We start from the raw sequence: 25419 nt of genomic DNA, 5'->3' as shown, positions 1-25419 counted from the left end.
TGGACAAGGGTCTTAACTAACATTCAAGTGCCCCAGGTAGACAGAAGTAACTGGCAGTTCAGAGGTAGCTCTATGGCACTGAGATTAGCAGATCTGAGTCAGATATGCTCTCTCCAACAGACCTCCCTCTACCTTCTTTAACCCCCTATTTGGACAAAGATTAAAAAACTAAATAGCTCTAATCTTCCATTCTTAGCAAGATGTGTGAGAAAGTTAGGTGCCTGCTATCACGTGCCTGCCCCTCAACACGGGTGGGAGAACATAGTGGATGATCTGGGCAAGGAGATAAATGCCCCAGGTAAGTGAGCAAAGCTGCTGGTCCCCTACAGTAGACTCCTCAAGAAGACAGGTAGCTTACTTTCCTTGTTACCAAGGCAAGTCTCTCCCTCAACTGCAATCTCTACTTGAAAGTCCTCAAACACTATATTATTCATTTCTAGTTATTTGTGTATAAAAGATCAAATTCAGCTTAAAATGACATATGTTGCAGATAATGTATGACAAAATAGACTAACAGGGTTTGTCAAACTTTTTGCAAATGGCTAGAGAATAAGTAGTATAGGCTTTGTCCACTACACAACCTTTGTCACAACTATTCATCTCTGTCTGGGAATTCCAAAGCAGCCACAGGCCATAAGTAAATGAATGAACATGCCTGTGTTCCAATAAAAGTATCTCTGGGGAAAAAGAAGCTGAACTTGGCCCAAAGGCCACGGTTTACCAATCTTGCCCAGTCTAATAATAAAGACATTGTTCAGCATATAAGAACTGAGACTCTAGAGAAAGGATCAGAAAGAGTTTTTGTCATCTTGTTTCTTCTGGGTTATCCAATTGATGCTCAAAACAACTCGATTATTTCATAACAGTGACCATAAAATTCTGAAAGCTACTAAAGCCTGACTTCAAAATTCCATTAGAGATTTCTCTCAACAGTAATGCTCACATTACTATCCACTATTTCAATAATGACTCGTGACTTTAAACAAAACAGACTCCTTTTTCCTAGATGAAGGGATACAATACTCCTGATAAATGATGACTGATTTTCAGTTAACTAGCTCAGAAGAATTTACAATTCTTCAACTGATGATGTATCATGAATATTAATACTACATATGTAACTATCTTAACAGGTTCCCAGATCTTCTCTTTACAATACATATAATTTCATTTTTGCTAAATTTACATTTTAATTATAGTTTTCCAAGTGGAGTCATAAAGAGAATATTACTGAGCACAGAAAATAGCCGCTTAGTATGGAATAAACACAATTTTATTAGTGTATAGAAATAATTTAAATTATACCCGTAATTTTCAACAAGCCCACCTTTCCCTGGATCTACAAGGAGAGCTTTTGATAAAAAGGAAAATATAGGATGCTTGAGTCCCACCCATCAGATTTGTACTGAACTGATCTGAAATGGGGCCCAGGCGTCAGAATCACCACTGTGAAGTGATTTTAATAAGTAGCCTGGAAAAGAGTCACTGATTTAGACAGTTGTTGCAGGTACATGGATGAGCTTTGTCCCACAAGGGTCTGTGTATTATAGTCTTAGTCACCAAAAGTGATAGTATTAACCTTTAGGAGGTAGGGCCAAGATGAGGCCCCAGTGAGAAGTCCTTAGACCCCTGAGAGCATTGCTCTAGTAAATGATTAAGGGATTCTCATGGAATCCTTTGGGAGTTCTCAAGAATGCTACTATAAAAACAGCCAACCATCACCTACCCTGCTCTCTGGCTTCCTGTTTTAGAAGTGATTTCTTCCTTCTGCATTTGTTCCCACTATTGTAATACTATTAGCCATGAGGTCCTGAACTAAGCCAGCACCTTGTCATTGAACCTCCAAAACTATAAGCTAAACAAACCTCTTTTCTTCATAAAGCTAGCCCAATTGGGATATTTCATTATAGTAATGCAAAGCTAAGAGTGATCACAACCCTTAGATACACAGGTTCACAATCAAAACATCCACTGAGGGAATTCAACTAGAATATATTTGCATTTTGAGTATTATTTTAAAGAGGTAAATGATGTTCTCAGATACAAAGTGTCCTGAGATTCTGGTCCTTTTACAGCCCTGGAAGCCAAACTTGCTAATGCAGCAATGAACATGGGTGTGCCAAGTATGTGCATTGCATCCTGACTGAAATATTTTGGATAAATGCTCGAGTGGTATTGCTAGGTTCTTTGTTTAGTTTTTTGAGGAATCTGCAGGCTGCTTTCCACAGTAGTTGCACCAGTTTACATTCCTGCCAACAGTGTAATAGGGTTCCTTTATCTCTCACTGACTCTTTAGCATCTGTTCTTGTTTGTATTCTTGATGATGAGGAAGAAAAGTCAGGTTTAGAGAAACAAAGGATACACATTTTCCCTCATATGTGGAACTTAGATCTAAATGATAAATATATATTTGAACATATACGGGGGTCATGTGCATTTATACACAAATATTATCTAAAAGTATGATATATGCTGAGAAGGATTACAATGGTGGTAACTCCTTTGAACAACTAACTTACAGTTTGACAAAAAGAGTACCAAGAAGCTTGACCATGTGTTGTGTAGGAGATGAAGTGGGGAGGAGGCAAGGGGACAGGTAAATGGAGAGGGAACAGTGAATGAATGCAGGCATAATATTCAATATCCATATGTGAAAATGTAACCAGGTAAATTAAGAAGATGGGTGGGTTTGGGAATGATGGGGAAAAAAAAGATGAAAGAGGTAACACTGATCAAGATGATTGGTACTCACAAATTTGACATACTGAATTGAAACCCTTTTGTATTAAAGATAATAAAAAAATAAATTTGCTGATGCAAAAAAAAAAAAAAAACTCCAAGGGTCAACTGTTTGCTCAAACTACTCCCTCAGGTTAAAAAAAAAAAAAAAGTAGGGCTGGGAATGTGGCTTAGTGGTAAAGTGCTTGCTTAGCATGCGTTAAGCCCTGGGTTTGGTTCCTCAGTACCACATAAACAGAAAAGGCTGAAGTGGTGCTGTGGCTCAAGTAGCAAAGCAAAAGAAGCTCAGGGACAGTGCCCAGGCCCTGAGTTCAGACCCCAGGACTGGCAAAAAAAAGAAAAAAAAAAAAAAGTAGAAGGGCTTAGAAGAGAGAACAGCCATGTTTCAACCAGGACATGTTATCTGTCATGATACCATAATACCATTATTAGTTGAGGGTACTGGGCTCCCATATAGATTTATTTTCTAGGGACAGTAAGGAAACTACACTACTTTTCTTGGTTGGTTGATTTTCACTGATTCAAATGCATCAAAAATAAAAATCAAATACATCAAAAAAAACCACTGTATTAATACTAGAATACTCAGGGTTACTGCCTGTTTAATATGCAGTAAGAAACCCATACCTATTATTCTAACCAAAATAATAAACAATGTCCATCAATAAAAATGAGGGCATCATATGTACCTCATAACCTAATGTTCTCTTATGGAAGAAAAGAAAAAGCAAGTTGTTGACCTAAGTATCTATTTCCTTAGTTAAAGCTCACTTTCAGCAGAACTGTTTACAAAATTTAACAAGTTCTAACTACATCTTTTAGTAATAAAGTTTATTCTCTTAGCATTAGTCAGGAAATAGTGGAAGAATAAGTTTCACAAGGTAGAGATGCCAATGAGTCCTTGAACACTGTATGAATGTCTGTCCCCTGGGAAGCCCTCTCTGCCCCTCGTATTTCCTGACTGAAGAGCCTTTATGGGGGAAAAGACCTTCTGCTCTTTAATTGCAAAATATAAATGATCCTTCTCTTGAGGAAAGAGATGGCATTTACAAGCATATGGTTTAGCAATTTTCTCTCTGCTCTTGGTACCCATGTGGTGTGTAATTTGAAGTAGTATTCCTTAAACTTTAAATTGATACCGCCTGGGGAGATACATGATATCCTGTCTGCATCTTAAACATTCTCACAAAAACACCACATGCCACTTTTTCATGGCAAGGATACTTTGCTTCTTTTGATATATACTCCACTTGTCACCAAAAAGTCTAATGGGAAGAGATGAAGACTGAACATACTGGGAGGTAGAACTTTGACTCTGCTATTCTGGAAGCCAAATTCTAAATCATAAAGAAAAGTACTCTCCAGGCACCTATGGCTCACATCAGTAAACCTAGCTAATCAGGAAGCTGAGATCTGAGTATTGTCGTTCAATACCAGCCCAGGCAGGAAAGTCTGTGACACTCATCTCCAATTAACCACCAAAAAGCCAGAAGTGGAGGTGTGGGTCAAGTGGTAGAGGGCTAGTTTTGAGCAAAAGAGCTAAGGAGCAGCACTAGGTGCTGAGATCAAACCCTCGTACCAGCACAAAAGAGTACTCACACCTGGGCAATGAAATGCGTAACAAGGAGAAACATGATTGAGGTTCACATGGGATGTTGTTAGCATGTCCTTTTCTCTGGGAAAGTCTGAAAGTCATGTCCACTTCAACTTCAATGTTGTGTTATTTGTACTTTTAAAAAAAAATAAGGATCATCTTTTTAAAAATGTTCTGAACTAGGCAATGCTACAGGCTCAGTTTAGCAACATTAGTGAATCCTGTCATGGCTGGGAGAAGCTTTTACTTTATTATTCAATCACAAAATACTTAAGACTCCAAAGGTCAAAAAAAATAGTTTGCAATATTATTTTTATTTTCTATTTAATTCAAGCCTTCTTTTGTCTCTTGGGGCATAATCTCTAATTAAATTAATCTTCCCATATACCTGAAAACAAACTCAAGCATTCAAATAGGGGATCCTAAGCAAAACAAATTATTAAATGCCCAAAAGAGTTGCATTCTGTTTTAAAGTTCCACCAAAATACAAAAGCTTAATGCTTTCTTCCTTCCCTACAAAATATCTTCTTCAGCTACTTCAGAAAACAGTAAGATGCAAGAGTGTACCAGATTTTCTTAACCTAGGTTTTTGATGTTTACTGAAGATCTTGATCATCTAGCCATCAAACTTCCCTCCCTCTCTCAAGCTAGTGCTGGCTCCATGTGACACTTTCATGAGACAATTTCCTACAAGAGAAATGCCTTTTGGAAAGACAAGTCACAAATTAAGCTTCAAGAAGTAGCTATCACTATCTCGGAGTTTACATGAATATCCCTTTTCAGGACTTTCTGCCTTATAGGTCTCAAGCTACTGGATGAATTGAATGCTGACAACAGAAATGCATATGCACCTAAGGCCAAAAGAAAAAAAAGAGACAGAGAGAAGTCATTATGGGCACAGTTGTTAGTTGTATATTTGAAAATACAGAATAAGCCATTTGTTTTATTTCTTCATTGATAACCTAAAGGTTTGTAATATTCTTCCCCAGATTTAAATTATATGATATTTCTCTAATTTTAATAAAGGTTACTATAGTATGAACTCTCATTAAGGCATTGGAGTCTGCAATTGTAGCAATTTCTTTGTGGCAAACCTATGGTGAATATCTGCATTCTCTGTGTAAAGCAAATTGGCTTTTCATTTGTAAAACATTTAATGTGTACTATAACTGTAGTTTGTCAAACCACAGTATCTTGGCTATTTTCTATGAAGTTGTGAAATAAAAAGAGATCAAGCTGGCCACAGTATCTCAAGCCTGTAATCCTAACTACTCAAGAGGCAGGGAGGTGAGGATCACAATTCAAAGCCAGCCCAGGCACGAAAATCCATAAGACTCTTATCTCCAATTAACCACCAAAATGCTTGGTTCAAGTGCTAGAGCACTAGCCCTGAGCAAAAAGATTGGTATAGCACCTAGGCTCTGAGTTCTCAAGCCCTAACATTGGCATATACACACACAAAAAGTCAACTCTGAGAAATTAGTCTAACTTTAAATCTTGATTTGTAAGTTTATCTGTGTCATGTTAAATTATACCAAACTTTTTCCACCCATGTGATCTCTTCCCCTTTAGTTTTATGAGCCATGTCTTTATTCTAACTCCAGCATACCATTCTCTACCATGATGAAAAAAATAAATAAAATAATTATCCCCATGTAGTCTGGAAGTTACTACCAAAAGTAAAGCCACTGACTGACTCAGCTAAGGTGCCAATGAATTGACCAAGAATTCTTCCCCCGTCTAATCTACAGTGTGTATGTAAGAATAAAGGAGACAACAGACAAAAGCCATACTTTTGTATTTTAGAAACAGAAAATCTTGGACAAAAAGAGTTTTAGTCTAATAAACTCATTGAGAACAGATTTTTTTCCCTATTAAATTGTCTCCTTTTCATGGTTTAAATTCGTTTTTATCCCCAACCCACAAGCCCTCCATGAATGGAATAAGCGGATACGTGGCCTGCCTTTCACCCTCTCTGGTGCACATATGTATATACTTCACTTTCACTGTGGGAAAATAAAACTCATTAAAAAAGAGAGGAATATATTTTTCCTTCTGTTCTGGAACAAAAGCTGTCAAGTATGTGGATAAATCCTCTGTATTCTGTGCACTAATACCCCCAAGAGGCTACTGAAAAATTGATGAGCTTATGATTAGACTCCTAAGTTTTGAACAACACTCATGGACCAAGTTTGTTCACATTTAATACTCAATTCTTTACCATGACCAAACATCTCAGAGTTTACATAAATATGCCAAGGCTCATCTCTATTTCTTAGACTTTCATTGGTTGGCTCTTTAATGTCTAATCTTGATATGTGTCCAGTTCAGCTGGACACCAACTTGGGATGTCACTGACACAAATTCTCATAGCCTGTCAAATAAGGGTACTAGAACTAGCCTTTAGAAGAGGGGCCTACAATGAAAACTGATTATCAATTAAAGGTCATTCCTAAGAGAAAAATATAAACTGTGGTTAATACATTTTTACATATTAACTTTAACTTCATATCATTGAACCAACACAGTATTTGACAAACATAAAATAATCACATGTAGCAGATAACTGTAAAACACCAATTCCTGTAGTCTTTTTCCTTCTCAGACATAAATGGGGGCTGGAGACACTTGCCTAGCAAGTGTAAGGCCCTGAGTACACCAGAATTGCCAAAAAAGGAAGGAAGGAAGGAAGGAAGGAAGGAAGGAAGGGAGGGAGGGAGGGAGGGAGAGAAGAGAGGGGAGGGAGGGAAGGAGAGGAAAGAGGGAGAGAAGGAGAGGGAGGGGGAAAGAGGGAGAGAAGGAGAGGGAGGGGGAAAGAGGGAGAGGGAGGGAGGGAAGGAGGGAGGGAGGGAGGGAGGGAAGGAGGGAGGGAGGGAGGGGGAAAGAGGGAGGGAAGGAGGGAGGGAGGGAGGGAGGGAGGAAGGGAGGGAGGGAGGAACGAAGGAAGGAGGGAGAAAACAAAGTGCCATTTATTGGCCAATGGTGGAATTAGCTGCTAAAGATAAAATCCCTTGCTGGAGACTGATGGCTCACATCTGGAATCCTAGCTACTCAGGAAGCTGAAATCTGAGGATCACAATTCAAAGCCAGCCAGGGCAGGAAAGTCTGTGAGACTCTTAGTTCCAATTAAACACCAAAAGGCTGAAAGTGGAGTAGTGGCTCAAGTGGGTAGAACATGAGTCTTGAGCAAAAAGCTCAGGAATACCTACTGTCCAGCTCCTGAGTTCAAGCCCCAGGACAATCCTCCCACCCATTCATAGAACACTCTGCAATAATCATGAATAAATCTAAAGTAACCTACATATCCTGTATATAAGATGAGGTCTAAATAATGGACAAAAGTGGCTGTTTAAGGACATTAAATGAAAAATGTTTCATGCATATACCACAGCAAGGGAAGAGGACTCAATGGAACTGACAATATAAGACTGAAAAGGAAGTCTGAGTTAACAGAGAAGAAAACAGATAAATACTAGAGGAATTCCATAACACAAAATGAGTATTAAAACTTTAAATGCCTAGCATTTGCTAATTTTCTTTCTTTCTACATCATGTTGTAAAGTTTGTTTTTGATAGTCAAGTTAACATTATATTTTTATTCTAGTCTTTTTTTCCAAAATCAATTTAAGGTTTGAAAGCCTTACAACTTTTTTCATTGTCCTCATCAATTATTAACTACTTACTAGGCACAAAACACTATTCCTCAAAACTAACCTTCACAATTAAAGAGACCTTTAAAGCTTCTAATTCCTTTTCCAGCACTCATTTTTCAAACATAAACAGAGAATTGTCATAATCTAGTGGCTCATTATACATGCTATAAAATATTTCACTCCAGCTATGAAGTTGGCCTTATATTTTGTTGCCTTAATCAAGATTTATGATAATATAATAATGTATTTTTAAAGGCCACATGCCAAAGTGCTTCTTAAATTAATAAAAATACTTAGCACTTAACCTATAACACACTTTAAAATTATCACACAATCTTGCAGGCACAACTATCTGCTTATGTGCCCAGGGCCATACATGATTTATTTTACACCAACCCTTTGAGGCCACATACATAATAAGTACTCACTTTGTGATGGGAAAATAAATATTTTAGTGTGAACAAGCTGATAGTGTTACTATTAAGTTATTAACTCACTGGCAGGATTCCCTTATTAGCCTTTTTTCCTGCCCAAATAAATCTATTAGTAAGTATTCACAGATCCCTAGAACATAGACCTGGAAAGAACTTAAAACTCACAAGCAGGGCTTTTTATAGATGAGCCACCACATGGCAAAACCTAGGATAAGGGAAGGAGAAATAAGGTTCTACGGTGGGCGGCCCCTATAGGGTGACCATCTAAAAAGTAAAATATATGAGGGAGAGATGACAGTGCCTGACATTTGTCACTTCATACTACCATTTTCTCCCCAGGGTTTCCTTCACCACTACCACCCAGCTTGTTGTTGTTGCTGCTCTGTGTCAAGATATAAGTTAGAACAAGTTATTCCTGTGATGATTTCTTAATGCAAATTATACTCCATTCAGAAATAGGTAAAATTCACCTAGAGGCTACTGAGGAAGCACCTGACTCCAGTGAGTTAAGTCTATATAGTTTCAAGAACTTCGCACTTACTACACTGAGCCCAAACCAGCTTCCTCAGATTGAGAGTACTCAGGCTTTACAGCCAGCTTTTCCATATATACCTTTTAATTCCTCTGCAAGTTTTCACTCAAATTTTAAGATTATCAATAGTCTTCAACTCTTCTTTCTAACTTCTGATTCATTCCTAAATACACTGAATGAAGTTTTGTAATTGGGCCACCACTCCACTGACATGGATTTTTGTCACCAAAGCTGTCAGTGACTTCCTAACTGGAATGTACAAGTCATTTTTGGTCCTTAGCTTCCTAGCCTCTTGACAGCATCTGACATTGTAGAACCTGCTCTCTTTGACACTCTACTCCCTAGCCACTCTCCTCTCCTCGCTCTCCTTTTAGCCCTTGGTGCCTTCTTTCAATACTGTTTCCTCAGGTTCTGCTCCTAGAGATGTACCTTCCATATGAGTAATGCCTTCCAGATAAAATTTACATCTTTCATTTACATTTTTCATCTAGTCTCCAGATTTCCACCACTCTCACTTTCTGCTAAAATAATACCAAGCTAATTATGGTTACTTACTCTACAATACTTTCAACAAGAAGACTTCCCTGAGTACCAGAGTTTATTAAATTGTCTCCTTCAAATTTTAGGTAAATTTTCTCAGCATATAAATTCTAAGTTAACAGTCTTCTATATTTCTATCACAGCTTCTATTGTTTTTTTTTATTACAAACATTTACCTTTGAATCTGTTCTCCCACCAGATTACAAATTCCTTGTGGAAATGGATCATGCAACATTCTTCTTTGCAACTAAAGCACCTATTAGAACCTGGCATGTGGTCATCACAATGTTGTGGATAAAAGGGAGGATCTACCTGGGCATCTTGTCCCTATTTCTCCTGAGTTAGATAAACTCTTACCATAAAGTAGTCACACCACGGTGTAAATAAACTACTTACATACACAGAGAACTTAGAAACAGTGGGAGCTACACTACCTAATGATCTGCTCTAATCCAGCCTAAAACAGAAGGTGTGAATGACTAGAAATTTCTCATCTGCTCTAATCCAGCCTAAAACAGAAGGTGTGAATGACTAGAAATTTCTCAATCACTGATAAATAAGTTCAGGCAGCAAAGAATTAACTGAAAGCTGTAGAGAAACACTGACAATAGAAAAGTTATCCAGCTTTAGGACAAACTCTTGCTGGGTGATTTCTTAACATCAGAGGAATTTAATTAACACTGAAAGAAATGGCATACTATTACCTCAACAGTTAACAAAGTACACATATTATAACATTTAGGTAATTAAACATCTAATTGAGGGTGACAGAACAGTACAGAAGGAAATCAGTAGAAACAAAGCAAAGGCAAACAAGATTATTACAATGACAAAACAGCAAGCTAAGTATCTGAGAGAACCTCACCAACCCATCAATTATGTAAGTGCCAAGACAGCTTGACAATGGTGCTCCTGGTGCCACCCACATGGGGAAATGCCAACACTCATGAAGTGGTGACAGCAAATCGGGAGTTCAAATAAGAGTAGTAAAATGAAATTCTCATAATCCAAATCACCTTATTGTAGGATGAGCCTGTATTAAGAAAAGCATAGTATTGTACTCTATAGGCATTAATGTGCTGATCTCCAACAGATAAAAAGAGCAAACACTTGTGTTTAAGAAAAAATATTAAGGCTGGGAATGTGGCTTAGTGGTAGAGTGCTTGCCTAGCATGCATGAAGCCTGAGTTGAATTCCTCAGTACCACATAAACAGAAAAGGCCAGAAGTAACATTTGTGACTCAAGTGGTAGAATGTTATCTTTAGGCAAAGGAAGCTCAGGAACAGGGCCCAGGCTCTGAGTTCAAGCCCCAGTACTGACAAAACAAATAAATAAACATTAAAGCTACGTGCTGGTGGTTCACACCTATAATTCTAGCTACTCAGAGGCTGAGATCTAAGTATCTCAGTTCAAAGCCAAGTCAGGGAGGAAAGTTCCCGTGAGACTCTTATCTCCAATTAACTACCAGAAAACTGAAGTGGATCTGTGGTTCAAAGTGATAGAGCACTAGCCTTGAGCAAAAGAGCACAGGACCCAGGCCTGGAATTCAGGCCCCATGACAACCCCCCCCCAAAAAAAAGAAAAGATAAAAACAATAACCATTAAAACTTTTCTTCTATTCTCCCTCTCCACTCTTTTTAAAACAATTTTAAAAGGTTTCAGTGTTCTATTTTTATACTATACATAGAACACTTCTATGTTTTGTTTTCTTTTCTTTATGCTGGGGATGGAACCCAGAGCTCCTACACTGGAAGTATTCTTGTTCTACTACTGAGTAATATATTTGAACTCCAGGCCTTTGTGCTCTTACCACTAAATCACACCTTCAAGCCAGGAACATTATTTTTAATCCACCCCACCCCCAATCAAATGAAAGCTAGATGCCAATAGTTCACACCTGTAATCCTAGCAACTCAGGAGGCTGAGCTATGGAGAACTTCGGCTCAGAGCTAATCTAGGCAGAAAAGTATTCAAAATGATATCTCCAAAATCATGAGCAAAAAGCAGTACTGAAGGTATGGTACAAGTGGTAGAGTAACAGCAAAATAATTATAAAGTCCTGAGTTAAAACTCTAGTACTTTTTTAAAAAGCACCATAAAGGTAAATCTTTATCTATTTTGTTCACTTCTGCATATCCAAAACTAGAATTGTGCCTAATATCAAAGAAGCACTTAATAAATGCCTGTGGAATGAATTAGTAACCAATGTTACTAACATTGTTAGTAACAATGTCAGGAGAAGGAAGTGGATGTGGGGAAGGATAACAGACTTAAGTTCCACTGAATGCTCTTTTGTGTTTAAATTTTGAGCTATATTCAATATTTATATAATGCCTATTTAAGAGAAATAGTAAGTTGGTGAGATGAGATTTACAAAGGAGTATCCTCATTAGATTGCCTTTCTTCTCTTTCGCCAGTTACTGAAAACTGTTAATATAAATATTATATAAATATAATTATATAAATATAATATAATATAATGCTGTTAATATAAACACTCAAAATAATAGAAATATTGAGTCTGTTTAACCACACCCTACAGTATGAATATCTGCAGCAAGCTCACGGCTTCTTAGTAGATAAATACACTGGCTACAGGAAAGTGGGTAGAAGAAATAAGATAAAAATGCAGAAAAATGTAGCACTTCTGTGAGAATACCTTTTAAGTTCTAGAAAGTAGTTTGTGTTTCACATATTCAAAAAAAATGGACAATAAAGTCAATAAAAATGGAGACAGGCTTAACCTCAAATACTTTGTAACAGAATCAAATTGTATTTCACTTACCCTGTAACTTTTTTTAATTTTTTTAAAGGAAATCTTCATTTATTTATTTTTAATTTTTTTTTTTGGGGTCCGGTCATGAGCCTGGATTCTGGGCCTGGGTGCTGTCCGTCCCTCAGCTCTTCAGCTCAAGGCTAGCGCTCTACCACTTGAGCCACAGCACCACTTTCGGCTTTTATTTGTCTGCTTATGTGGTGCTGAGGAATCGAACCCAGGGCCTCATGCATGCAAGGCAAGTGCTCTACCACTGAGCCACCTTCCCAGCCCCAACCCTGTAACTTTTGGGCACAGTATTTGAACTACAGGCCCTCAGGCTAGCATTAGAAAAGAATGTTGAGCTCTAGTTAATATGTTTCTTTTGCATAGGAAATTAGACTTAACAATTTGAACCTACATCTAGGTGCATTAGAAGTTCACAAATACTGTAAATGAATATGCTTTCAATAAAGGAAACTAGGTAATAGCTGTTAAAGAAAGGAATTCCAAATACACATCCTTGATGTGTAGGGATGGAACTGGAAGATTCTCTGTCTCTTTCTCTTATACAAGCACACAACCTCTATAGCTGTCTGTTAAAAAAGACTAGAAACAAGCAATGTCACTCCCCCCCCCCCCCCCCGAGCCAAGGGCACACCTAACACTGAGAACTTATTTCTAACTACACATACCTTTCCACTAAGGCTTCTTTGGAGAAATAGCTAGTTCCAAGGCAGACATGAGGAAAATACATGAACTTTGTACCAGAAAATCAGAAGGAAAAAAAAAAATCATCAAATGAGAATAATGGTAGAAAGAGAGAAACAACTAAGGGTTCCCATTAATCAAATCTCAATTTGAGTAATAAAAAATATATAACCAGTGAGCAATGAAAGAATTCTTACATGAAATCAATGTCAGTTTTAAGCCTTTAAAACTGTCAAGTTTTAAGAACATGATAGTATGTGCCTGTAATCCCAGCACTCAGGCTAAAGAAGGATTTCCATTTCAAAGCCAGTCTGGGCTATTTATTAAGACTCTCAAGAAAAAGAAAGGAAGAGAAAGAGGGAAGAAGGGAGAGAGAGACAGGGAAAGAGGAAAGGAGGGAAGAAGAAAGGAGGAAGAAAAGGAGGAAACGAGGAAGGAAGGAGAAAAGACAAAGATTAAATAACTAACTCAGATTGAAAAGACCAAAGGAAAGCAATTAAATGCACTATATGTCTGATTTGGGATTTTTGTTTTGTTTTGTTTCTATAAATGCTACTCATGAATAAGCCCACTAGGTCAATTGGTGAAATATGAGTAAGACCTACAAGTTAGATAATCATATTTGATTACAAGGTGATTAGTAAGAGAATATTCTTACTTTTAGAAAATGCACCCTGAAAGACTGGACATTATAGCTGCAATACTTCTAACAGTCCAAAAGGAAAATGGGGAGATAGAAAAGGATAAAACAATGTATAAGATATTAACATTTGGGGACATACAGTGTAGGTTATGTGAGAAGTGTAAGAAAAATGAGTAAGCATGTAATTGATACTAGCTGTGGGTAAGGATAGTGAAGTTACAATCTTGTTTCACCTAAAGATATAAAGTACCAAAATACAAACCTATAATGTGTTCTCAAAAGATTCTCTGACTAAACCAATTACATTTTTTATACATCTTCTAAACAAAGTGAGTTTTAGATAAAGATTCAGCTATGTAAGGCTCAAGAAAAAGAGCTGTGAAGTAGTCAAAAAAATTAATACCAATGAATGGGCTCACCTAAACTAAGCCCAATATCACTGTGAAATTCCAATGTGTGCCTTCAGAGGGACTAAGCAAGTACTCTTGAGACACCTTAGCTAAAACTGTTTGTATTTTGGATTCATTCATTAAGTATGAATGAAAGCATTTAAGAACAAGTGTACAAAACAGGACAAAATGAAAACATTCTGGCTGTGCAAAACTTCAAGGAATCCACAACAAATCCGACAGATATGAAAAGTTGCTTTAAAATGTAAAAACCAAGCCCGGTGCTGGTGGCTCACACCTGTAATCCTAGCTACTCAGGGGGCTGAGATCTGAGGACTGTGGTTCAAAATCAGCCGGGGCAAGAAACTCCGTGAGACTCTTATCTCCAATAAATCACTCAGAAAACCAAAAGTGGCACTGTGGCTCAAGTGGTAGAGCACTGGCCTTGAGCTGAAGAGCCAAGGGACAGTGCCCAGGCCCTGAGTTCAAGCCCCATGACCTACAAAAAAAAAAGTGTAAAAACCACTGGGCACTGGTGGCTACTGCCTGTAATCTTAGCTACTCAGGAGGCTATGAGACTCCTACCTCCAATATGCTACTTCAAAAAAGCAGGAAGTGGCACTGTGGCTCAAGTGGTAGAGTGCTAGTCTTGAGCACAAAGAGACTCAGGGACAGTACCCAGGCTCTGAGTTAGGGCCCCAGGACCAGAAAAAAATAATAATAAGTAAAAAATAAATTTAAAAATAGGACATCAAAGGTACCAACAGTCATCTGGTGTGCCATCGTGGAAACAGAAACTCCAGCCCACCAGAGCCTTCAGATGACATCCACAGAACTTCTCAAAAGCTTAGCTTCAACTCATCAGCAGCCCTAGGCCAAAATGACCCCACAATGTTGCCCTTGAGTTCCTGACCCACAAAATAAAAAATATTTGCTGGGGCTGGGAAGATGGCTCAGTGGTAGGGCACTTACCTTGCATGCATGAGGCCCTGGGTTCGATTCCTCAGCACCACATAAGCAAAAAGAGAAAAGCCGGAAGTGGCGCTGTGGCTCAAGTGGTAGAGCGCTAGCCTTGAGCTGAAGAGCTGAGGGACCATGCCCAGGCCCAGAGTTCAGGCCCCACGACCAGACCCAAAAAAAAAATTTGCTGTGGCCCGGCATGGGTGGCTCATGCCTATAATCCTAGCTACTCAGGAGGCTGAGATCTGAGGATGGTGGTTCAAAAGTCAGCCTGGGCAGGAAAGTCCATGAAACTCTTATCTCCAATTAACCACCAGAAAACCAAAAGTAGTGTTGTGGCTCAAGCGGTAGAGAACTTGCCTTGAGCTGAAGAGGGCAGGGATAGTGCCCAAGCCCATAGATCCAGCCCCACAACTGAAAGAAGAAAAAAAAAATGCTGCTGGGTGCTAGTGCCTCACACCGGTAATCCTAGCTACTCAGGAGGCTGAGATCTGAAGAACATGGTTCGAAGCCAACCCTGGCAGAAAAGTCCCCATGAGACTCTTATCAACAATTAACCACTCAAAAACTGGAAATAGAGCTGTAGCTCAAAGTGGCAAAGTACTAGTAATTGAGCCAAAGGGACACACCTGGGCCCTGAGTTCAAGCCTCACAACCAACCAAAAGTAGCAGTTAATATAATGTTTATTATCTATTCCATTTGTAGAATTATTTTACAGAAGTATATATTATGCAGTGAGTTGAAATTATTATCTACAAAATTAATTATAGCCTATATTTCCAGGAATATAGAAAATAAGATAAAAAATGAGACTGCCAATATGCAATGGATGAAGCAAATCAGAATAACTGCATTAGACTATAAATAAAATACCTTTATTGTGTGAACAAGTATTTTTTAAATTTTTTGGTAGGAATATGTGGTATGGACAGAGAAGAGATTAATTGGGAAATCTCAAATACTACATTGTTTGAGATGAGGTTTTTTTTTTTTGGGGGGGGGGGGGGGAGTCCAGTCATGGGGCCTGAACTCTGAGCCTGGGCGCTGTCCCTCAGCTCTTCAGCTCAAAGCTAGTGCTCTACCACTTGAGCTACAGCGCCACTTTCGGCTTTTTTCTTTTTGCTTATGTGGTGCTGAGGAATCGAACCCTCATGAATGCAAGGCAAGTGCTCTTAACACTGAGCCACCTTCCCAGCCCCGAGGTTTTAAAAGATGAAAGAAAAAGTTCTCAGTTTGCTTTAAATAGAACTAGCTTGCAAACTACTATCCCTTGTAGATAACTTCATACCTATATTGTGGAAAATTTGGGTAGTGCTTAAGTAAAATTTCCTGTGAATCTACTAAAAACATTTTGAATCAAACACTGAGCATCTTCAAAGGACAGTCAGCATTGGGACCTTTAATTGTCCCATCCTTTTCCCCTCTATCCCCAACTATGTTATCAAATTTTCTTCAAATACTCAAGTTGTTACTAAAATTCTAACTTCCTCTGGGAACTTTTCCAAAACCAGCAGAAATGAGTATTTCACCATCAGGACATCTGCATGCTAGATGTTGAAACCAGGAGCTGACAAAAACTAGAAAGAGCATAGGCCTCATAGGCCAAAACTATGGCTAAAGTAATGCCATCTCTCATTAGCCACAAATTAGAGACAAAAGACAACCTGTCCTTCCAGAACTCAATTTCCTTATTTGTACAATGGAGATTGTCTGATTTACAAATAATACATATTAAGGATCTTACATAATATAGCCACTAGGTAAATAACTCCTAATTGTTAGTGACAAATGCATTAGGCAGCTTTGTGTCACTGTGACCAAATACTTAAGAAAATCAACTTAAAGGAACTGTTTAGTTTGTCTCACTCTTTCAGAGATTTTAGTTCAGTTATTTGATCCACTTCTTTTGGACCTATGGTGAAGCAGTACATTATGGGAGACCAGGATGAAGCAAGGCTGTTGACATTATAGTGTCCAGAAAGCAAAGAGAAATCGGTGAGTTTCCAATATTCACTGTAAGGTGCAGCTCTAGTGGCCTCCAATGATCTAACGTCCTTCCATTAGGCCCACCACCTCCCAATAGTGCCATAGATGGCAAAAAAGCATTTAGTAGATGGGCCTTTATGGGAGACTTAAAACTATAAAAACACTTTAGTTAGAATGGAAGAAAGACAGCCTCTTCAGTAAATGGTGCTGGCAAAATTAGTTAATCACTTGTAGAAAACTAAAGCTAGAACCTTATATATCACTCTGTACCAGAATCAACTCCAAATGGATCAAAGACCTCGGAGTCAAAGCAGACACTCTGAAAACATTACAGGACAGAACAGGAGAAACCCTAGGTCTCCTTGGCACAGGCCGAAATTTTCTTAATAGAGACCCAGAAACACAACAAATCAAAGAAAGGTTGGACAAATGGGATTGCATAAAGTTGCAGAGCTTCTGCACGGCAAAGGACATAGCTAGCAAGATCAATAGAAAGCCCACAGATTGGGAGAAGATCTTCACTAGCCATACAACGGACAAGGGTCTCATATCTAAAATATACCTGGAACTCAAAAAATTAAATCCCCAAACAACAAATCCTCAAAGAAACAACTGCCCAATAAATAAGTGGGCTAAAGACTTAAAGAAAAACTTCTCTGGGAAAGAAGGATGGCCAATAGACACATGAAGAAATGCTCAACCTCCCTAGCCATAAAAGAAATGCAAATCAAAACAACATTGAAATACCACCTCACCCCAGTTAGAATGGCTATAATCAAGAACTCTAATAACAACAGATGCTGGAGGGGATGTGGACAGAAGGGAACCTTATTGCATTGTTGGTGGGAGTGTAAACTTGTTCAACCACTTTGGAAAGTAGTATGGAGGTTCCTCAAAAGACTCCACATAGAGCTCCCCTATGACCTAGCAATCCCACTTTTGGGCATTTACCCAAATGATCACAAACAAGACCATACTAAAGCTACCAGCACAACTATGTTTATGGCAGCATTATTTACCATAGCTAAGATATGGAACCAACCCAGAGGCCCCTCAGTAGATGAATGGATCAAGAAAATGTGGTATATATACACAATGGAATTCTATGCCTCCATCAGAAAGAATGACATTGCCCCATTTGTTAGGAAATGGAAAGACTTGGAAAAAATTATATTATGTGAAGTAAGCCAGGCGCAAAGAAACATAGGTCCCATGGTTTCCCTTATTTGCAATTACTAGTATATGTCTGAGACAAGCAGAAACAGTCAGATAAGTTGATGTTAAGCGAAATGAACCCCAAGATAAGGATTCAAATGTTCTTTCTTTCTTGCGATTGTTTCTAACATATTTATAAGATTATTTCTTTGTTGCTTTGTACGTCCCTTCCCCACAGTATAACCCCTGTTTTCACTGTATTTGATGTTGGTATAATTTGGGGAGGGGAAGGGGAAAAAACAAATTGTTTAAGTAGGGATACAGATGGACCCATTGTAACAATGAGATGTACAAGTCATTATGTCGAAAAAAGAACTTTACAACTTTGGTGGGTGGGGGGGGGGAATGGGAAGGGATGGGAAGGGGAAACAAAGGAGGCAACAATGCTTGATAAGAAATGTACTGGGCTGGGAAGGTGGCTCAGTGGTAGAGCGCTTGCCTTGCAATGCATGAGGCCCTGGGTTCGATTCCTCAGCACCACATAAGCAAAAAAAAAAAAAAAAAAGAAAAGAAAAAAAAAGCCAGAAGAAATGTACTCATTACCTTGCCATGTAATTGTAACCTCTCTGTACGGTATTTTCACAATTAAAAAAAAACACTTTAGTTTATATGCATGGTATAGTTTGGATTAGGAATGTCCTCCAAGGACCATGTGTCATAAAGTTTGGTTTCCAGCCTATAACAATATTGGTGAAAGATAGGGAGAGAGTCTTTAAGAGATAGAACCTAATGGGTGATTTTATGCCATATGGGTGTGCCCTTAAAAGGACTTATAGAACCCTAATTTCTCCAGCCATAAAGTGCTCTATGTAATACTCCTGCCATCACAGTACTAAAAGTAATGGACTTGCCTGATTATGGACTAGAAACTCCAAAACTGTAAGCCAAAATAAACCTGATTTGTCTTAGTTGTCTATGAAAGCAGAAAGTTGCCTAAGACAATGTTCTGTGAGTATATTCCTAAATCAAGAAAACAAGGACACAGGCCACCAGAATATTTATTTTTGTTTCCCATATTCAGATGCAAAAAGCAGCCCATGAGGTGAATATATGAGTTATGAATTGTTATAATTTCTGAAACATCTTAATGGCTTATGAATTGAAATAAAAACTGAACACTTAGCCACTCAACAATCAAGTACCTATACTGTAATCAATATTTATAGATGTTTCTATTCTTTGTAGTAATCCAAATATAGTCTCTATCAAATTGCAAATCTGATTGCAAAAAACAAAAGTCTATACATCTCTATTCTGTTCATAGCCCTTGCATAAAGCTGAGTAGATTCAGCATCAAGTCCTCAACATCTGTTCTTACCAGTGTTGTAAAAGTCAGATATAGTCCCTGACAGTATGCATATGTTTACACATAATTTCCAGGGAAACAATAACTGCTTAATGAATGAATGTTACCTAAAAAAAAAGAACAAGTACCTAGAAAGTATGGTGATCATTTGGCAACTTTTCAGTTAGGAAGCACCAACTAAACTCCTGAAATTCCTTTACAAATGTGTTCATAACTTTATACAAGCACTGTTTGCCTTCTTTCTATGGCAAAACTCTCTTATAAGCTCCTATCAAAGACTAGGACTAATATTTGTACTATACATCAGAAGTCCTCATATATATGACACATAAGACCCAAGATGGGTATCAGCCTCCTAAGTAGCTAGGATTACAGGATTGTAGGGTTAGATGTGACATAGAAAGGCTGGCGCTGGTGGCTCATGCCTGTAATCCTGACATCTGAAGATCAAGGTTCAAAGCTAGCCCAGGCAGGAAAATCTGTGAAACTGACTCTTCAATTAACTATCAGAAAACCAGAAGTGAAGCTGTGGCTCTAGGTAACAGAGCTCTAGCTTTGAACAAAAAGCTCAGGGATAGTGCCCAAAACCTGAATTCAAGCCTCACAATTAAAAAAAAAAATGCTTTACAAGTTGGGCACTTGTAAAGCATCTTAGCTTCCTGAGCAGTTAGGATTACAGGTATGAGCTAAGATCTGAGGATCACGGTTTGAAGCCAGCCAGGTCAGGGAAGTCCGTAAGACTCTTATCTCCAATAAACTACTAAGCCAGAAGTGGCACTGTAACTCAAGTGGTAGAACATTGGCCTTGAGCAAAAAGCTCAGGGACAGCACTCAGATCCAGAGTTCAAGCCCCATGCTCATCTTGAGATCAAGAGCTGAGGGACAGCACCCAAGCCCAGAGTTCAAGCCCTATGACCAACAACAACAACAAAAAAAAAAAAAAAAAAAAAAAACGGAAGTTAAAATCTATTGGGGCTGGGAAGGTGGCTCAGTGATAGAGCGCTTGCCTTGCAAGCCTGAGGCCCTGGGTTCGATTCCTCAGCATCACATAAGCAAAAAGAAAAAAGCTGGAAGTGGCGCTGTGGCTCAAGTGGTAGAGTGCTAGCCTTGAGCTGAAGAGCTGAAGGACAGCGCCCAGGCCCAGAGTTCAGGTCCCACGACCGGACCTACCCCCCTCACCCCCCCCCCAAAAAAAAGAAACAGAGTTCAAGCCCCAGAACTGGCAAAAAAAAAAAAAAAAAAAAAAAAGCAGCTAGAGGGAAAAATACAAATATTTCAACATCTAGAAACCTCTCATCAATGTATGCATTTCTTTCCCAGTGGAATGCTCTTTTCCTCTTTCTTCAGGTCTAAGTCCTATACTCTTCTATTCAAATTTTTTACCCAAAACTATCTATTCCTCAGCACTTTATTCATTCCAGAACTTATTAAACATATCACACCATATAATGGCTAGTGATTATCTGATGAATCCTGTTATGTCTTATCGTGTTCAGTTATATCCTCCCAGAACCCAGCAGAATGGCTAGCATAGCCAGCACCCAGTAAAAACTTGTTCAGTTGTTAAATAATGCAGTATATTCTGTGTAACCTTACTCATCATGGCTAGGAATCCAACTTCAGGTTCACACCATTACTCAAGATATTGTCATACAACAAAAGATGGTATAAATTAATAGTCAGCAGCAGAGTCTGTATTGTCAAATATTTCTGTCAATATTTTTGAGTTTTTCTGCAAATAAGACTCCTTTTCCATTTTTATTTTTCATAGGCTAGGCAATAACTGCAAATCTCATACACCACTAAGAGATAATCCCAAGCAAAAACTGTGCCACTGATAAGGCGGGATAACTACTTCAGCTACCTCATTTCAGTAAATTTCCAATAGAAAGGCCTGAAGCACCTTAAGTCGACTTCAGAAATGAGGCATGCACTACTGATTACATAAGACACATACACATTAGAGACACTTATTCCAATTAGTAATTGAAATTAAAAATATGTAACACCTTGCTACTGGCTCAACCAGAGTATCTGATAATATTAAGTAAAAATACCACTCATTCTTCTAAAAGACTTTAACACAATCCCCACAATCCCTGAAAGCAGGGAAGGGACTATGAGATGCTGACCATCTTTAACACTACCCCTTCCCATCTTCTTGAGCACTCTCTTTCCAAAATTTCCCTCTCAGAGACCTTCTTCCCTTCTTCTAGTCCAGTCATAAATTAGTCTCAACATATCCCCAATGATCAAATTCCCATTAACTTCTCTGAATTTGATTCCTTATCTCTTTCCTAATTCAAATTTCACACTTCTTTCAAAGACCACTTCCAGGCTTACTTCTCCCAAAGAGATCCCAACGCTGTCCATATCTTATCTTTGCAAGTTTCCACTGTGCTTAAGAGTTCTCATATAACCCTTGCTTACACACTACCTCAGTTGGTTTCATAATTCTTTTACACATACCTGCTTCCCCCCCCCCCCCCCACTCCAACTAACTTGTTCAGGAAAAAGCCAGGTCTTCTGTGTCATTTTTTTTCATGGAGTTTGAACTCAAGGCCTGGGTGCTGTCCTTGAACTCTTTTACTCAAGACTAGTGTTCTACCAGTTTGAGCCACAGTGCCAACTGTAGTTTTTAAGTGGTTAATTGGAGATAAGAGTCTCACCAGACTTTTTTCCCCCCTGTGGTTTCAAACTGGGATCCTCAGATCTCAGCCTCCTAGAGGAGCTAGGGTTACAGGCATGAGCCACCAGCACCAGCCTTTCTGTATCATGTCTAACCCTACAATCCTCCTCCCGCATCAAATGTAACACTGGAGGAAGTGTATAAACTGTATAAAGTGAAGGAGTAAACTACTTTCTACTCACAGATACACACTCAGTTGGAGTGAATCATAACAAACATGTATTGTGTGCTTACTCTGTGACAAAATCTCCTCTTGGTGGAGATATGACTCTTGTCCTAAATGCTGTTACAGGAAGTATCTTTGAATTCTTAATAATACAGAACTGAGTTTACTGGCTCCAAGATGTTAAGAATCTCAGTTCAGGTAACATACTCTACAGACCCTCCATGATAAAATGCAGAATTTTAGGGCTAGATTGAAAAGAAACTTTGAAGTTATTTCCCTCCATATTCTTACACAAATCATGATTCAATTTCAATATAATGAGGGGGGGAACTGTCCTGAGGCTTGAACTCAGGGCCTGGGCTCTGTCCCTGAGCTGTTCTTGTTCAAGGCTAAGCGTCTATCACTTTAGCCTCTACTCCACTTTTGGGCTTTTTGGTGGTTAATTGGGGAGGAGAGTCTAACGGACTTTCCTGACTGGATTGGCTTCTAATCTCAGCCTCCTGAGTAGCTAGGATAACACGCATGAGCTACTGGCCCCCAGCCAATACAATCTTTTTTTTTCTTGGTATTGCCTTAATCAACAGGAATTCAGGATTTTGTTAATAATGGAGTTATTCCCTGCCTCCAATACTCCCTTTCTAATGATAACTAAGACCACCACAAATCTACCATTGTGGGAGCCCAGTGCACTGGGCTATGATTTGGGGCACCTTTGATGCTGGCATCTCCCATCCAATTCACATGTTGAACAGAATCATTATTTTCTACCTAGTAAACAAGTCAGTACTGCCTAAGCTTTGGTTTAAAAACAAACAAACAAACAAGAGTGCTTCCATGGTTTAAAAACAAACAAAAAAACAAGAGTGCTTTTATACTTTCATGTCCCTGGTAATGACACACGCAAAAACAGGTGTCTGGAAATAGATAGGAGGAGATCTGAGTCTATAGGGAAGTAACAACAGAAGACAAGTAGGTACCAGAGCCTGGGCCTCAAAATCTGCAGCAACACTGGCTGAAAACGCCAAGGAAGCACGTGGGCACACACGTGAGGCTGGAAAAATCCAGGCAACAGGTGGGCCGCCCCGGTCCACCCGGACAGGTGGCCCTGCCCCGGGGTCGTGGGTGTGTCCGGCGCGCGCAGGCACCGGCTGGCGACTCTCTCCAGAACCACCCGCTCCGGCCCCGAGACCAGGAGGGGAAAGGTCCGGCGAGCCTAGATCTTATTTTCCGCACCCCGGTCCCGCGGCGGGGATGAGTGCGGGAAGGGGAGGGGGGGGTCCGCATTTCCGCCTCCCGTCGCTCGCGCGCGACCGCCTGTCAGCGACGACGCGAGGCCGCCGAGGACCCGGGCTTCTCCTCAGTCCAGTTCCTCAGGGTGGTTGTTTTGGGGGGGAGGAGAGGAAGCCTGGCACAGCCAACCCCCACACCCACTGCACCTTCCAGACGTACGAGCCACTTCCCCACCGGACCCCCCGCGCGGCCGCTTCTCGGCACGCCGGGCCCGGGAACTGACCCTCGTCAGCCCCCGTCCCCGGCTCCTTCCCCGCCCCCCGGAAAAGGCGGCCGAGGGGCGTGGAGCGGCGCGCGCCCCCGCGCCCCGGGCCCGCGCAGCAGGTGAAGCGAGGTCTCTCGGCTACTCACCCCGACAATGTTCCTCTGCGACCGGGCCTGCGGCACAGACGACTCCGCCGCTTGCCGCGCTCCCCCCACGTAGCCGCCGCCCCCTCGGCCGCTGCCGTCGCCGCCGTCCTCGCTGCCGCCGCCGCCGCCGCCGCGGCGCGCGTCCGCTTTCACGCACACCGCCGTGGCCGCGCACGCGCCCTGCGCGCTGGCGTCACCTACCAACCGGTCGAGCGCGGACCGGCGGGCTCCGGGATCTGAGGCTCCGGGGTCTCTTGGGGTGGAGTTTGCGGCTTCTTCCCCACTAGTCCGACCCGCTGCCCCTCCTGAGCGGGGCCCCCAGGGTGTGGCTGCCCGGCGGGCACCTGACTGCGGGTCAGTCGCGTCATCGCACGTCACTGTATGGCGTCACCCGTGCGCGTCACCGCGCACGGCCAGGTGTCCTGGGCGCCGGTGTCCGGGGCGCCGTTGGAGATGGCCTGGGACTCGCCCGGACCCGTGCGGAGCGGACGGAGCCGCGCCTTCTGAGAGGCGCCGGGCGGCCCTCGGAGCCGTGGAACCCGGGGGGCGGGGAACGGGCGTTAACGCGGCAGCGAGCCGTGACGGACCGAGCCTCGAACCCCCCTGCTCCCCTCCCCCCCGGCTCTCCGTGTCCTTAGTGGGAAGAATTTAATGCCCGTCCTGACCCCGTCGGTGAGGATTTGTCTGCTTTGTTTTGTGCCGGTCCTGGGGCTTGAACTCGGGGCCTGGGTTCCGTCCCTGAGCATTTGCGCTCAAGGCTTGCGCTCCACCACTCCAGCTTCTGCTCCACCTCCAGCTTTTTGCTGGTTGGTTAGAGAGAAGAGTCTCACGGACTCTCCTGCCCCGGCTGGCCTCCAACCTCGATCCTCAGATCTCAGCCTCCTGAGTAGCTACGATTATAGGCGCGAGCCACCAACGCCTGGCTCCATTGGAGAGTATTGATGCTAAAAGGAAATCCCATGGATGAGGCTGTTGGGGCACACGGGCTTCTCCTGCTTTGAATTCCTCGTCTGGGATCCTGGCAGTGCCACCATGCACCTCCACAGCACCTTCAAGGACCACAAATAGCCCATTAAGACTTTGAAAAGTCTTAATGCAGGGAGTACGGTCTTGGTGGTTTAGAAACGTGGATGCAAGTCTGAACCTGCTCAGTATTGAAAAGTGACTTCCTTCGGGCAAACTGGGGAGCCCGGGTGTGAAGGTTGGGGTGAGGGGACTGGGAATGACATAATTCCAAGCCCGGGAAGCTTCTCGAGTAAAGGTAGGAAGTGAAGGTGACCTAGACACTCTTGAGGCCATTGCAATCCTCCGGCAAGAAACTTAGGACATAAAAGGGAAGAAGAGGAGAGGTGAAGGAAAAGAAGAAAGCCTCCCCAAGGCATTGAGAACGTAGAGGATGGCAGTGCCGTGGATATCTGTGAGTGTAAGATGAGTAGTTTCTAGTATGGATGGTGGAATCAGTGG

General features: G+C 40.8%; 1 protein-coding gene across 1 annotated transcript in view; it reads right to left on the bottom strand.

Annotated features, from left to right (window-relative positions):
- Btbd9 (BTB domain containing 9) overlaps positions 1–24317 on the bottom strand; it is a 333829-nt gene extending 309512 nt beyond the window's left edge. The window contains exon 1 of the mRNA XM_070023845.1: positions 23956–24317. The gene's annotated coding sequence lies outside the window, so the exon portion shown is untranslated. The remainder of the gene's footprint in view (positions 1–23955) is intronic.
- Positions 24318–25419: the final 1102 nt, after the last annotated feature.

Source organism: Dipodomys merriami, unplaced genomic scaffold (assembly GCF_024711535.1).
Source record: "Dipodomys merriami isolate MVZ:Mamm:240054 unplaced genomic scaffold, mDipMer1.0.p SCAF_16, whole genome shotgun sequence".
Taxonomy (NCBI): Eukaryota; Metazoa; Chordata; class Mammalia; order Rodentia; family Heteromyidae; genus Dipodomys; species Dipodomys merriami.
This window is presented reverse-complemented; position numbering and strand designations above follow the sequence as displayed.